This window comes from Opisthocomus hoazin, chromosome 4 (assembly GCF_030867145.1).
Source record: "Opisthocomus hoazin isolate bOpiHoa1 chromosome 4, bOpiHoa1.hap1, whole genome shotgun sequence".
Classification (NCBI taxonomy): domain Eukaryota; kingdom Metazoa; phylum Chordata; class Aves; order Opisthocomiformes; family Opisthocomidae; genus Opisthocomus; species Opisthocomus hoazin.
This window is the reverse complement of record NC_134417.1, coordinates 7,426,651-7,439,963: the sequence shown is the minus strand read 5'-3', so window position 1 is coordinate 7,439,963 and position 13,313 is coordinate 7,426,651. Positions and strand designations below refer to the sequence as shown.

At 41.0% G+C, this 13,313-nt stretch overlaps 1 protein-coding gene across 1 annotated transcript in view; it reads right to left on the bottom strand.

Annotated features, from left to right (window-relative positions):
- PXYLP1 (2-phosphoxylose phosphatase 1) overlaps positions 1–13,313 on the bottom strand; it is a 62,508-nt gene that overhangs the window by 19,793 nt on the left and 29,402 nt on the right. The gene's annotated exons all lie outside the window — the stretch shown is intronic.

Below are 13,313 nucleotides of genomic sequence, written 5' to 3'. Positions count from 1 at the left end.
CTTTACCTTGTCTGGATGTGAAAGCACTAGCTAATTTAGGAGTCTTACAAGACTACACACATAATAATGAATACCCACATTTGTTTTTTCTACTAGTATTTACTGGTATTTGAACAGTGGCAGATTTAGAGGTGAAAATACAGAGTGAAAGTGTTCATGTTTTTTCCCCTAATAGTCTTCTGTGGTGAAAGGAAAAAAGAAATAAAGATGAGACAATTTCAAAGCAGAATTTTACTAATTCTTCTAGGTCTTCAGTTGCATCTTGATTCCCAATCCTAATTTTAGAAGTAAATTTGTCCCCAGTAGAGGACAAATGTGTTTGTGAACACAAAGAAAATCAATGAAGAAGCAAACTGAAGTGAAACACACAAAGATTTTAAGAGCATGCAGCCCTTTATGTAACACAGACTCTTCATTCTTACACTACAATACACTACTTTACATATTTTAATGTGGTTTCTCTTTGCCTGCCAAAACCACAATTCAAGCATTTTCCATACCCTTACTAGTGCTGTTGACACAGCTAATACTCACAAAGTGCACTGACTTTAAATTTTTCCTTAAGCTGCTTCAAGTTTTGCATACAACTGCCCACAGGACTGTGCTTGGCAAGAATATTAAACTGTAATTTTGACTTTGGCCATCTAAACTGCAGGGCTCAGCTGCGATTCCAACACTTATTTATCAGATTCATTTTTTAGAATCATGAAATATCTCCAGTTGGAAGGGACCCATAATGATCATAGAGTCCAATCCCCTGCTCCTCGCAGGACCACCTAAAACTAAATCATATGACTAAAAGAATTGTTCAGATGATCCTTTCAGATCCTTCCACACGAAGGCTCCCATCATTGTGAGATACTGCAAACCACTTACCAAGAAACTCCAGCAGTAACACAGAGCCTTGGCAATATCTATCAGAGGTTGATAACTGGCTCAAAGGGGGCTTGCAGCACATTTGTGTTTGGTATATAAACCCCAAACCTAAGAATGTGTTACAACAGCTACCGGCCTCTGCAAATAAACAGCATTAGAAGACAGTAGTTGCCTAACGAGTATAAATGGGTAATTACAGCAGTTACATTATATTGGTCAAGTTTCCTAGCCAGAAAAGGTTAGGAGCAACAACTTTCAGCTTTCTGTTAACTACTGTCTCTAGAGCAACCCACAACATTGCTACTGCTCACTTAATGTCACAAAAGCACACAGAGTTGGCTTAAGTACTCACGGAGGTAATACAACTCAATTCAGCTTTGACCCATGACTGTTTCAGAAGATAGGGGAACCCATGCCCCAATAGCAACAGCTATGAACTCTGGTGCTAAAATTTGGTTGGGAGATTTAAAAGCAAAATAAGGAACCTATTTTTTTATCTAAATCAGTTTTAACTAGAAAAAACCTGAACAGATCACATTTTTGCACTGAGACTATTAACTACAGCAGTCAGCAGAGGTATACATTATCTTATTAAGATCAAGTGCCTACAATTCATGGGGCCAAATATTTTCCTTGGAGATAGCAAGTCTCATTTCTAATCAAACTAGTTGAAGAAATACTTTAACACTGCCAGACAAATTTAAGAATAAGGAAAAGCACTAAATATTAAAGAGAAGAATCTACTCTATTTCAAATATTAAAAATAAACCTGAACATTAAAAATAGCACCTACAGGATTACCAGATTACATGTTTGAAGTTTAAAAAGCCACTGACAGAACACCCTTAAAGGAGACTCTCAATTCAACACAGCAGTTATGGGTGCAACTACAGACTATTTTGTGGTCTGGAAATGGACTTGGATTAGGTATAACAATGGTTCAGGTCATTAATTTTTTTTAAAAAGCTTATTGAAAACTGTCCTATTCTAAATGCTCCTGCTAACTACATTTAGTAATCACTTAGTAATAGCTGCTAAATATTGCCTTTACTGTATAGTGAATAAGCTTGGCTTATACCAGGGAAGAAGGAGGAATGCAAAATTTCCCTACCAAACTACTACCACCCTGTCCACGTCCAAGTATCTCAGATAGGGACTGGCTAAAGGAGCTTCTAACATTGAACCCACCTGGGACATAACCATGTTGTCTGGATTTCTGATCATATTTGAGCAACCTGATGTAGTGAAAAATATCCCTGCCCATGGCAGGGGAATTGGACTAGGTTATATTTAAAAGGTCCTTTCCAACACAAACCATTCTATGATTTGACTTGAATGATTCAAATTGTTTGTAGGTTTGACAAAGAAAATTATCAAGAAGGTCAAAACACTCCAGTCATTTAAATAAGCACTGTCATAACCAAACTACCTATGCAAATACTCAGGTCTTCTACTTAAGTACGTTAAAGAGAAAAAGAAAAAAAAAACCACGATCTGGGCAGCAGTCGCATCAGTCTAGGCAGTCTGCTGGAAATTTCCACTGAATGAACACAAAAAATAGCAAGTATTTCAGAGGGGTGGGGGCAGGTGTTACAAGACCAAGGAGAGATGAATTCCAGTTGGAAAGCTGCCTTCTGTTTGCTCAGCCTCATCAGCACAGTGACCCTAAAGAGCCCAGCCAACAAGGCTGAAGCTCCTCACAAGCTGGAACAATCCTGCAGTTTCAATGCTTTGGACCCCAAGTAATGCAGCCCCTCTTCATACTTCTGTCTGGGCCAAACAATGGCAGAGGTATTTGCCATATTGATGGCTAAAGTCCATTGTCTCTCAGCTGTTTTTTCATCTTCTGCCACTCCCTGGACATTCTTAGTGCTTCCCGCATTTATGATGTTTCTGATAATGGCTGTCTTCATTTACGCTGCTTCCTAGCTGCCAAGTCCTTTACATGGCTCACCCTCTCCAGCTCCCTACTGTATGGAAGGCTCAAATTGCTCTTCCATTTTGGTACCCCTTACACCACTTTGAGCAGTTATTTAAAGCTCTTTGAAGAGCTGACTGTCTCTCTGTATTTAAGTATTTAATTACTGAAAGTCCTCCTCTGCAGTGTCAATCCCACCATTGTCTCCCCAAGTGGGTTTGCTGGCCCATATGTAACCAGCGAACCTCCAAGTAATATAGGACTGACACAGTTCAGTGGAGAAAAGGAAGTAAAAAAAAAAAAAACAAGTCCCTCATATGGAGTTGAAATTAATCTTTTTTCCAAACTCTGTTCTGCTCTTTCAGCTGTAAATCATTATAAGATCAGAATTCTATTATGCAGCTTTCACATGACTTTTTATAGCTTAGCATTATTTTATATGACTTGTCCTATTAGTTCACAGTAACATGCACTTGGCCCAAAAGTCTGCCAATGTGTGTATAGTCATACTTCAATCTTTGATTCAGTGATTTTTTGAACAGGATTTTTACACTGCTGTGCTTTTCAAAGCTCATGTTTTACTATGACAGGAATACAACAACATAAAACAGAAATGAAAGAGATGATTTTGATGTGCACTTCCCACAGTCAGGGCAGTTAATCATATATGTCTTAAAACATATTTGGTGATCTAAATGAAAACTTTGCCAACACAAACTATAAAGAATACATACATATTATTATAGAGGTAGTTTGACAACAAAAAAGGAAATAAAATATTTTTTCTTTCCCAATATTCGTAAGCTTATTTTTAAAACTAAAGAAGCTACATCGAAACTACTTTGACATATTAATTTTGAAAAAATTCTATCTAGGAAACAAGTAGGTGGCTTACAGAAACAATGAAATGAAAGACACCTCAATGCAACTCTGCTCGGTGTACCACCAAGTTAAAATTGTTTGAAACACAAAACTAAACACATGGGCCAGCATCAGACAAAAGTAAGACCAGATTATACAGCCCAACAGCAAGCGCAGTCCTGCAAGAGACAGAGGGGCACTGACCACATGGCAGAATAGCTAAATACTGCTGTAGAATCACTCCTTCAAGAATTTTTGCAGCTCTAAAGTGAGATATGATTTTTTTAAGTTGACAAAACTCAGAGGAAATAAAAGCCAAACTCTGATACTAAGTTTAATCAAACAAGACTCCAGTAATTTTTATTTTAATCAAACCACAGAGCCTGAAGACCAAATTTTAAAATTAACAGTTTGACTAAGAACTATCCTTATGAACAAAATCAATGGCATCTGAAATATTATGACGCATGGTTTTATTCTCAGTGTACATTAAATATGACCTATGTAAAGAGCAAGAAGCTAACTTGTCTGACTTCCATGCCTCCCCCATCACTGAATGCCACAAAATATACCAAAAAAGACAAATATGAGACAAGTCATTTCTTAGCAAGAGAAACAATCATTCTGAAGCACTTTCAGTATAATGATTGTAACAATTACTACATAGCAACTAATCCCCAATGGAAGAATGTCAAGTTTACCAAATCAACTATTGTGTTCAGAAGCCCAAGCAGGGAGCCAGTCTGATATGAATTAGGGCTACAAAACTGACATGAGTCTGACAGAATTCAATACAGCAGAAAAACACAAAGCAAAGTGCAGTTCATGTAGAAGAAACACAAAATTAAACACTAAATCACTCCATTACCAGTTTCTCTCGCTTCTGCAGTCCTAGTTTCAGCTTGAAAAATAAAAGATATCACCACTGTTTACCAAGAAGAAAAAGATTTATCCATGAAAAAAAAATCATTAACATTTACCTAAAACGAGAAAGGTAGGCAACAAAACCATTTTCCGTTTCTGTTTTCCCTTGTAGCCCTAATAAGTCTGAGAAGTAGCAGCACAAGTAGCCATGTTAGTCTCAATTTTCTGACTAAACAGAGACATGAAGTTTTCAACTTTTATAAAACAGAAGGTTCTTTCAGCCCCATGCAAACATACTATTTAAAACAGTCACATGGAAATGAAGCCACACACAGCAGAAATGAAAAAAAAAACAAACACTGTAGGTAACCTTATGTTAATGGGTGAAGAAAAGCAAATGCGCATGTCAGACAGCACAAAAAGTTATTTATCCCTCTTCCACCTCCCTCCCCTTTCTGCTCCTAACAAGGCACAGAGAAGGACACTATGGCTTCTAAAATTCTGATGATGAATTTAGACTTCTCTTCTAGTTGCACTCTGAAAAAAATGGAAACTAGAAAAGGAGTAGTCTAGGGGAAGAACAACCACAAAGAGGCAGGAATGCTTCAGTACAAATGAGATGGGGGAAAAAGGTGAAGATGTGCGCAGCAAGAAAAACAATCTGGAGAAGGCAGATAAGGTACATATGGGCTGAAGAGACATAGTGCAACAGTGAAGGAGGATGCTGTCCGTTTGGAAGCCAGCAGCCCAGGCACAGCGCTGCAGGAGCTCCAGCATCCTGCCAGCCTGGACTTGATCCCTGCCACCCTGCGCCCACGCCCAAGGAGCACATCCCGAGGGTCGCTTTTGGAGCTCTGCTTGGGATTACAAATGCATATTTAGACATCAGTGAAGTTCAAATATGCCTGTGTGACACACAATCAACCTTTCTCATTTTATTCTTTTGTACAGCTAAATAAAAGCTTTGCAAGTCTCAAAGGTAGCATCTGTATTAACAGTGAGGGCCTTCACCCATAATGCACAATACCACAATCACTAATGTGCTGTACTTGCATGCTGAGTAATTACACAAAAAAGCTTACTAGGCTCACACTGGCCAAACTATCAAGTACTATTAAGAAAAACAACCATAAAAATCTTTCAAAAGGCTTTCTAAGCCTGTGAACATAAGCTTCCAAGCTTCAAACTTTGTATTTATATAAAATATAAATGAAGCTACTAAACCTTTACATAAGTTTGTCTTAAATTTTCAGAGGAAAGAAGGTTCTGTGGAGTGTAATTTCTCCACAATACTTCAACCTAGCAATAGCATGGGTTTCAAGGTCACACAGGTACAGCTTTCAGACTGCAACTGTAGCTGGTCAGCAGAGGTAAGCACTTCCCTTCTTACACACTTGGAAATGTTATCAGACCAAAGGTCTGAAAACAGATGACCCAAAAATATAAATTCATCAACCTCATTACAGAAGTAGGCAGCAATTTCCAGCCTCATGGCATTCACTGAGCAGTCAAATAGGAGCAAACAGTGAACAGAGACTACTGATCTCTTCCTCCAAGAGAATTCCCAAGAATTTGCTAACATTCAGCACTAACCATGAGTTATGGATCGAGACATGCCCAGACATATATACCTATTCAACATACAATCAGTTTCTGGATTCCTGCTGCTGCTCTTCCTTCTGTAAGAGAAATCATAATAATTTAGAGAATTTTCAAGGAGTCTGTTGACTTGCAGCACAATCCTATTGCTAGGACCTTATGTTTCAACTTCTAATACAGACTTTAAACTTACTCTGAAAAGTATTAATAAGTAATAACCAAGTAGCAGATGTCATTGAATAAATGTTCTTTTCAAGTCAGTGCTTCTAATCAAAAGTGCTGAAAAGTGCTTGCTATGGCAGCCTTGAATACATGGATTTCATACTGCAGAACCACAGATCTCTGCAATAGCCTTCATTACAGCATATTTTGACACCAGAAGTTAAAGCCCACTAGAATAGTCCTGCTGGTCCTATCAGGTAAACATAGATGACTTCCTTCCTACAGCAAACATATCATTTCCTTTTGAAGACAATGAGGAATGCTGCAGCAGACTTGTGGAACAGAACATCATATTTTGAATTCTTACATATAAACATTAACCTGTCAAGAGAAATTGATTACATTCATGGAGTTAGGGGATTTTTTCCCATTTTGACACAGTGATCATAGAATCATAGAATGGTAAGAGTTGGAAGGGACCTTAAAGATCACCTGGTTCCAATGCCCCTGCCACGAGCAGGGACATCTTCCACTAAACCAGGTTGCTCAGAGCTCCATCCAACCTGGCCAGGGAGGGGGCAGCCACAGCTTCTCTGGGCAACCTGTGCCAGTGTTTCACCACCCTCATGGTGAAGAACTTCCTCCTAATATCTAATATCTAATCTAAATCTGCCTTCTTTTAGTTTACAGCCATTCCCCCTTGTCCTATCACTACACATTCTTGTGAAAAGTCCCTCTCCACTCTTCCTGTAGGCCCCCTTCAGGTACTGGAAGGCTGCTATAAGGTCACCCCACAGCCTTCTCTTCTCCAGGCTGAACAGCCCCCAACTCCCTCAGCCTGTCCTCATAGGAGGGGTACTCCAGCCCTCTGATGATCTGCGTGGCCCTCCTCTGGACCCACTCCAAAACATCCATGTCCTTCCTGTGTTGGGGGCTCCAGAGCTGGATGCAATACTCCAGGGGGGCCTCACGAGAGCAGAGTGAAGGGGCAGAAGGACCTCCCTCGACCTGCTGGCCATGCTTCTCTTGATGCAGCCCAGGATACGGTTGGCTTTCTGGCCTGCACGAGTGCACATTGCCGGCTCACGTTGAGCTTCTCATCCACCAGTACCCCCAAGCCCTTCTCCTCAGGGCTGCTCTCGAGCCACTCTCTGCCCAGCCTGTACTTGTGTTTGGGATTACCCTGACCCATGTGCACTTGGCCTTGTTGAACTTCATGCAGTTCACGCAGGCCCACCTCTCCAGCCTGTCAAGGTCCCTCTGAATGGCATCCCATCCCTCCAGCGTGTCAACCACACCACACAGCTTGGTGTCGTCGGAAAAGCTGCTGAGGGTGCACTCAGTCCCACTGTCCATGTTGCCAACAAAGATATTAAACAGCACCGGCCCCAGTACCGACCCCTGAGGCACACCACTCTTCACTGGCCTCCACCTGGATATTGAGCCATTGACTGTAACTCTTTGTGTGCATCCATCGAGCCAGTTCCTTATCCAACAAGTGGTCCACCTGTCAACTCCATGTCCTTCCAATTTAGAGACAAGGACATCATGCAGGATAGTGTCAAATGCCTTGCAGCAGTCCAGACAGATGATGTCAGTTGCCCGTCCTTTGTCCACCAATGTTGTAACCCCATCATAGAAGGATGCCAAGTTGATCAGGGATGATTTGCCCTTGGTGAGGCCATGTCTGCTGTCCCAAATCACCTCCTTGTTATCCATGTGCCTTAGCATTGTTTTGAGGAGGATCTGCTCCATCATCTTGCCAGGCACAGAGGTGAGGCTGACTGGCCTGTAGTTCCCCGGGTCTTCCTTTTTTCCCTTTTTAAAAATGGGGGTGATGTTGCCCCTTCTCCAGTCAGTGGGGACCTCCCCAGACTGCCACGACCAAATGATCAAACATGATGGAGAGTGGTTTGGCAACTTTTTCAGCCAGTTCCCTCAGGACCTGTGGGTGCATCTCATCAGGCCCCATGGACTTGTGCACCTTCAGGTTCCTTAGGCATCTCGAACCTGGTCTTCTCCTACAGCGGGTGGTTCTTTACTCTCCCAGTCCCCGCCTTTGCCTTCTGCAACTTGGGCGCTGTGGCTAGAGCACCTGCTGTTGAAGACTGAGGCAAAAAAGTCTTTCAGCACCTCAGCTTTCTCCACATCCCAGGTAACCAGGTCTCCAGCTTGCTTCTGGAGAGGGCCCACATTTTCCCTCATCTTCCTTTTATCACTCACATACCTATAGAAGGCTTTCTTGTTCCCTTTGACATCCCTGGCCAGATTTAATTCTGTCAGGGCTTTAGCTTTCCTAACTTGCTCCCTGGCTACTCGGACAATTTCTCTGTATTCCTCCCAAGCTACCTGTCCTTGTTTCCATCCTCTGCAGGCCTCCTTTTTCTGCTTGAGTTTGGCCAGGAGCTCCTTGTTCATACATGTAGGCCTCCTGGCATTTCTACCTGACTTCCTCTTGGTCGGGATGCATTGCTCCTGAGCTTGGAGGAGGTGATTCTCGAAAACCAACCAGCTGATCCTTGAAAACTGATCCACAGGCTCACTACGGAGGCACAGCATGCACCCCAGGAGCGGCAACGCCTAGACGGCAGCTGCATGAGTCTGCACTGCCTGCGGAGCAAGCGCGTTAGTACTGTGCTAACACTGCTCAACATCAGCATTAAGTTATCATCATCAAGTTGACCACCAGAAAACATCAGCCCAAGCCACATTTGCGGTCAAAAAATACTTAAAAGTAAAGAGGCTTCAGCTATCTTTTAAAGACTGTCAAAGACATCATTAGAGGAGAAATTGCAGCAGACAATACAACTAACCAGACCAACAGCTATAGCAACTTGCTAGCATTCAGCTCACAGTGAAAATAAAACAAATGCTTTTTTTGGTTTGCCTGCTACATTTTCATTTGTAACTCGAGGAGAATCACCTGGCCAAGGCTGAGATGGACATACCTACTGGAATAAAGAAATTTAAAGACATGCTACCTAAAGCTTTTGATTTTCCTTTGTTTTTTTCCTAGATCCTTAAGCTTTGATTAACTTTTTTTTGCAATAACTTCTCTGTGCTACAGGGCAAGTCTGAGCAACTTTTAATTATTTAAGTAAATAAAAATGCTGTTTCTCTGTTTAAAGTGTGGGAAAGATAAGTTTTCAGAAGCATCCTGTATATCACAGGTTTACTGACAGAAAATGGAACCTCAGGAAGGCTAGGAGGTTGCAGATGTACCTCAGCTAAACCAGTGGAAGTCAGAGCTGATTGAAGTGGAACGAGTGTGAGCACTGAAGTGTTTAGGTTTTTAATGTGCATTTTTTTCAGAAAGTCTCATTTGTACTAGGCTATAAGAAAAAAAAAAAAAAGACTTCATAATGGTCTCCTGCCATGCACAAGTTCAAGTACAAGATAAGCTACATTTTAGTTGAACAAAACGGAAGTCCATACCAGCAGGAGCTTTCACAATACAGTTCCTTCTTTCTGCCCAAACAATCATAATATGGTGGTAGCTGCAACTTTTATGCCCAAACAATCATAATATGGTGGTAGCTGCAACTTTTAAGTGCATCTTAACTTTACTAATCAATACTGACATAATTTTACTTCATGAAATGCAACCAGAAGTTCATTCTTCAGTCTAATGCTAGTTGAGTTTTCAGCCTTCTTGGTTTTCAGATCCCGAAAGCTTTCCGCTGTAGATGCAAATCTCCCTACGGACCACTCCGAATTACCTGCTTTTCTTACCTGTTTTTCAGAGACTTGGACAGAAACTGCCAAATCCCCTAACCCCTTCCCAGGAGTGGGTCAACACCTATTTGCCAATTTTCTGGATCACAAGTTGGGAACTTCTTTAAAGCTTTTCCTCATCTTGGCACAATTGCCAAAAGTAGCCTTCTGCCCACAGAGCCATAACTACCAGGTATTGACCAAGGGCCTTATTTCTTATCAGACTCCAGGAAAAGGCCAGATTGCCTTGTCTGTGTATTTGTGTTCAAAAATCAATAGAACAACTACACATGACCACCATGGATGGCAGCTCTACCAGCTTTAAACAACTCATGCCAGGATTTCTGAGAACAAGTTTCTTATTTCCAGGTGCATTAGTTGCACGCTTTGCTGATTTTTACAGAGTCCCAATCTGACTTGCACAAGCAAAATAAATATGTTAAGAAAATAGTTTTTTGCACCAAGGCACAACATGGCAGGCCCTGTAGTGTTACATTTTTGAAACCAAATTTAAATCAGACACATTAAATTATACAATGGGTGCTTGCATTTATTGAGTCCAGATGTGGCTCTGAAAAGAGCTTTGTAGTTTTAGGGGTTCCTCCCCACAATTGTTTTTCAATTGACAATGCAGAAGGGCATACATGGCACTGCTTAAAAAGCTTCCAGGATTTTCAGCTTGACAGCAATAACACAACAGTGCTCACTGCAAGTCCGAGCCTTTTTTAAGTTCTGGAGAAGACAGTCATTTTCCACTTCTCCTCCCAAAGTGAAAAATTACTCTCTACATTTTATTCCATTTTTCTACTACATTGAAACTCTACATTGTTTAACATTGAAAAGATTTACATTTCCATCAATTAAATGCACTCCTTTAAGTTAAATATATATGCATAATAACGCTTTTCCTTACCAGCTTGTCACTCATTACCCTCACTGCTTGGTTCTCCAGTGGATTTGAAGGGGATGGGGGAGGTTCCTACTAGACATGTAGACAAGCAGACAGATTTCCTGCCCTATGAACACATTACTCCTGTCAGACATTGCTCATGCTCCAGGTTATTTAGCGACAAGATGCAAACAAAGCCCCACCACTGCTTATGATAAAGCAATTATGTTGGTCCCTTGCCTACCACAGGCTTGTTAGGATTCACAAATGAGAAGCATTACATAAACTGCACCATGATGCTATAAATGAAGTAATTCCTCTCAGTGTATCTGCATAGCTGCCACATCTCATCAGGCTGTGAGATGACTTTTACTACATCAAACCAGTGTCCTGAGGGACACGAAACAAAGCTTAAGTATACAAAGTAAAGAGTTTTTTATGGTTTGAAAGCATGATTTTTTATAAATACAGTAGATCCAGACATTGTTACTTAACTAACAAGATTCATGAGCACTATGGCAAGATCTTAAAGATCTGTCCTGCTTCTGTCTACAGAACTCAGCAACTGGTAAATGAACTAATCCAGCCAAATTGTCCTGGAACAGACTTTCAAAACTGCTTTTATCAGCTGTGTTCAGAAATTGTTGGCAATTCTTCCCATTTCCATCGCATGGTCTTAAAATAAAGCTCAACATGCAAAGGTAGCTGCAGGACACAATACACTAAATGCTACTGCCATAATTTGCCTATGGGAGGTGACTTTTTTTTTTTTACTTTTTATCCTGTACATTTTTTGGCTCTCACAGATACTGGAGTGGGAAGCTGTGCAGCAGTGATTACATCACGCCTGAAAAAAAGACACTTGGCAGATTTCACATGCGAACTCAACACAAACATAAAGGCCAACTATTCTAAGTGTTCAACATAGCAGAAAAAAACATGGCAAAAAATATTTTCTCAGGAACATGGACGGCAAATCCTCTGGCTTCAGTGATCTTTTAATCTACAGCAGCTGAGAATGATACAAAAATACACCCCATACAGTAGAGTGCAAGACAGCTCAACTGTTGCTCCTATCTAGCAATCTGGTGCTAACACTTTACAACTTTGACAAGGGCTCTCTGCTGCTGAAGCACACATGCTCCCCTGCGCTTAGTCTTTAAGGAATTCACATACTCTTGCTACTAAGCTCTCGCTTCTCGAATGAATATGAAGAGAAAGTGTGCACAGTTGGTTTCTACTATACTAGATAAAATTTTTTTTTCCCTCCATTTAAAAGACCAAATGATAGGAGCACATAGTTGTCTAGAACTACAAGTGCCTCTTTTCCTTACAGCTCTCCTTAGACAGCATCTCAAAATACTCAGAATGGCTTTTGAAATTCAAGTCAACTTTTATTAGGGCACAACTTGTATTAGAACATACAGCTATTGAAATAGAGGTTACAAAATACATAGGTAAAAACAAAGACATAAAAGGACTTAAAAGCACGCCTTTTCTCTGCCCACTACATCTTTACAAGCATTGCTCCCCTGGCTTCAGAACACCAAGTCAGCAACTTTCTGGGCTGCAAAAAACTCTGTACATCTGTTCACTGGTAAGAGCATCTTTCTGTCACCTCTCAACAGAGCTCCCTTCTGCACTTCTCAGCAGTATCTGTGTCTGCACACCTGGGACCCACAGAGTAATCTCTTTCTCTCAAAGGGCTATCACCTAAAAGAGAGGAAAACCCACCTTGTCTACAGCTCAGCCATAGCCTCTGCAAAGGCACAGGACGCAAACTGTTTCATATGTTCATATCATCAAACACCATCCACAGACATATGGCACTTCCCTACATCAGTGTCCTTGTAAGATGAAAAGCCTTACAAATTCAAATCAGTATTTTAACTACTGCATTAAATTAGCACCTTTCTGTTTCACATCTAATCCCAACTGTTTTCTGTCCACGACCTGACCCACTCGGGGAAGTGATCTCAACACCATATACCACTGCTTACAGAAGCCAAGCCAGCTTGCTTGTTTGTCCTTGTAAACACCAGAGCACAGAAAGCTGCCATGGATTTGCTAGCCGCAAACCCCAACACAACAGTAGAGCCCGACAGTTTTCTGCTGGGGAAACCTGTAACGACAGACGCAGTCATTAATCTCAGAAATTTAGAACACTGTTCTCCAGATAGGAGAATTATTGATGTCTTTAGAACAATTGCTGTAAACCAGCTTAGAGGAAGATGGTCAATCATACTTCTTGTCTTCATCCAGTATTAACGTGCACAGTTGGTAAACCCTAAATTACACCATGTACCTAGGGTTTCCAGTTCTTTTAATCTAACCATCTCACAAAAATCACAGAGATCACTTCCACTTTCCACAACTTCATACTTCACTGCAGCAAGTCCACAAAAGCCTCAGTCTTTTAAATACAAACAA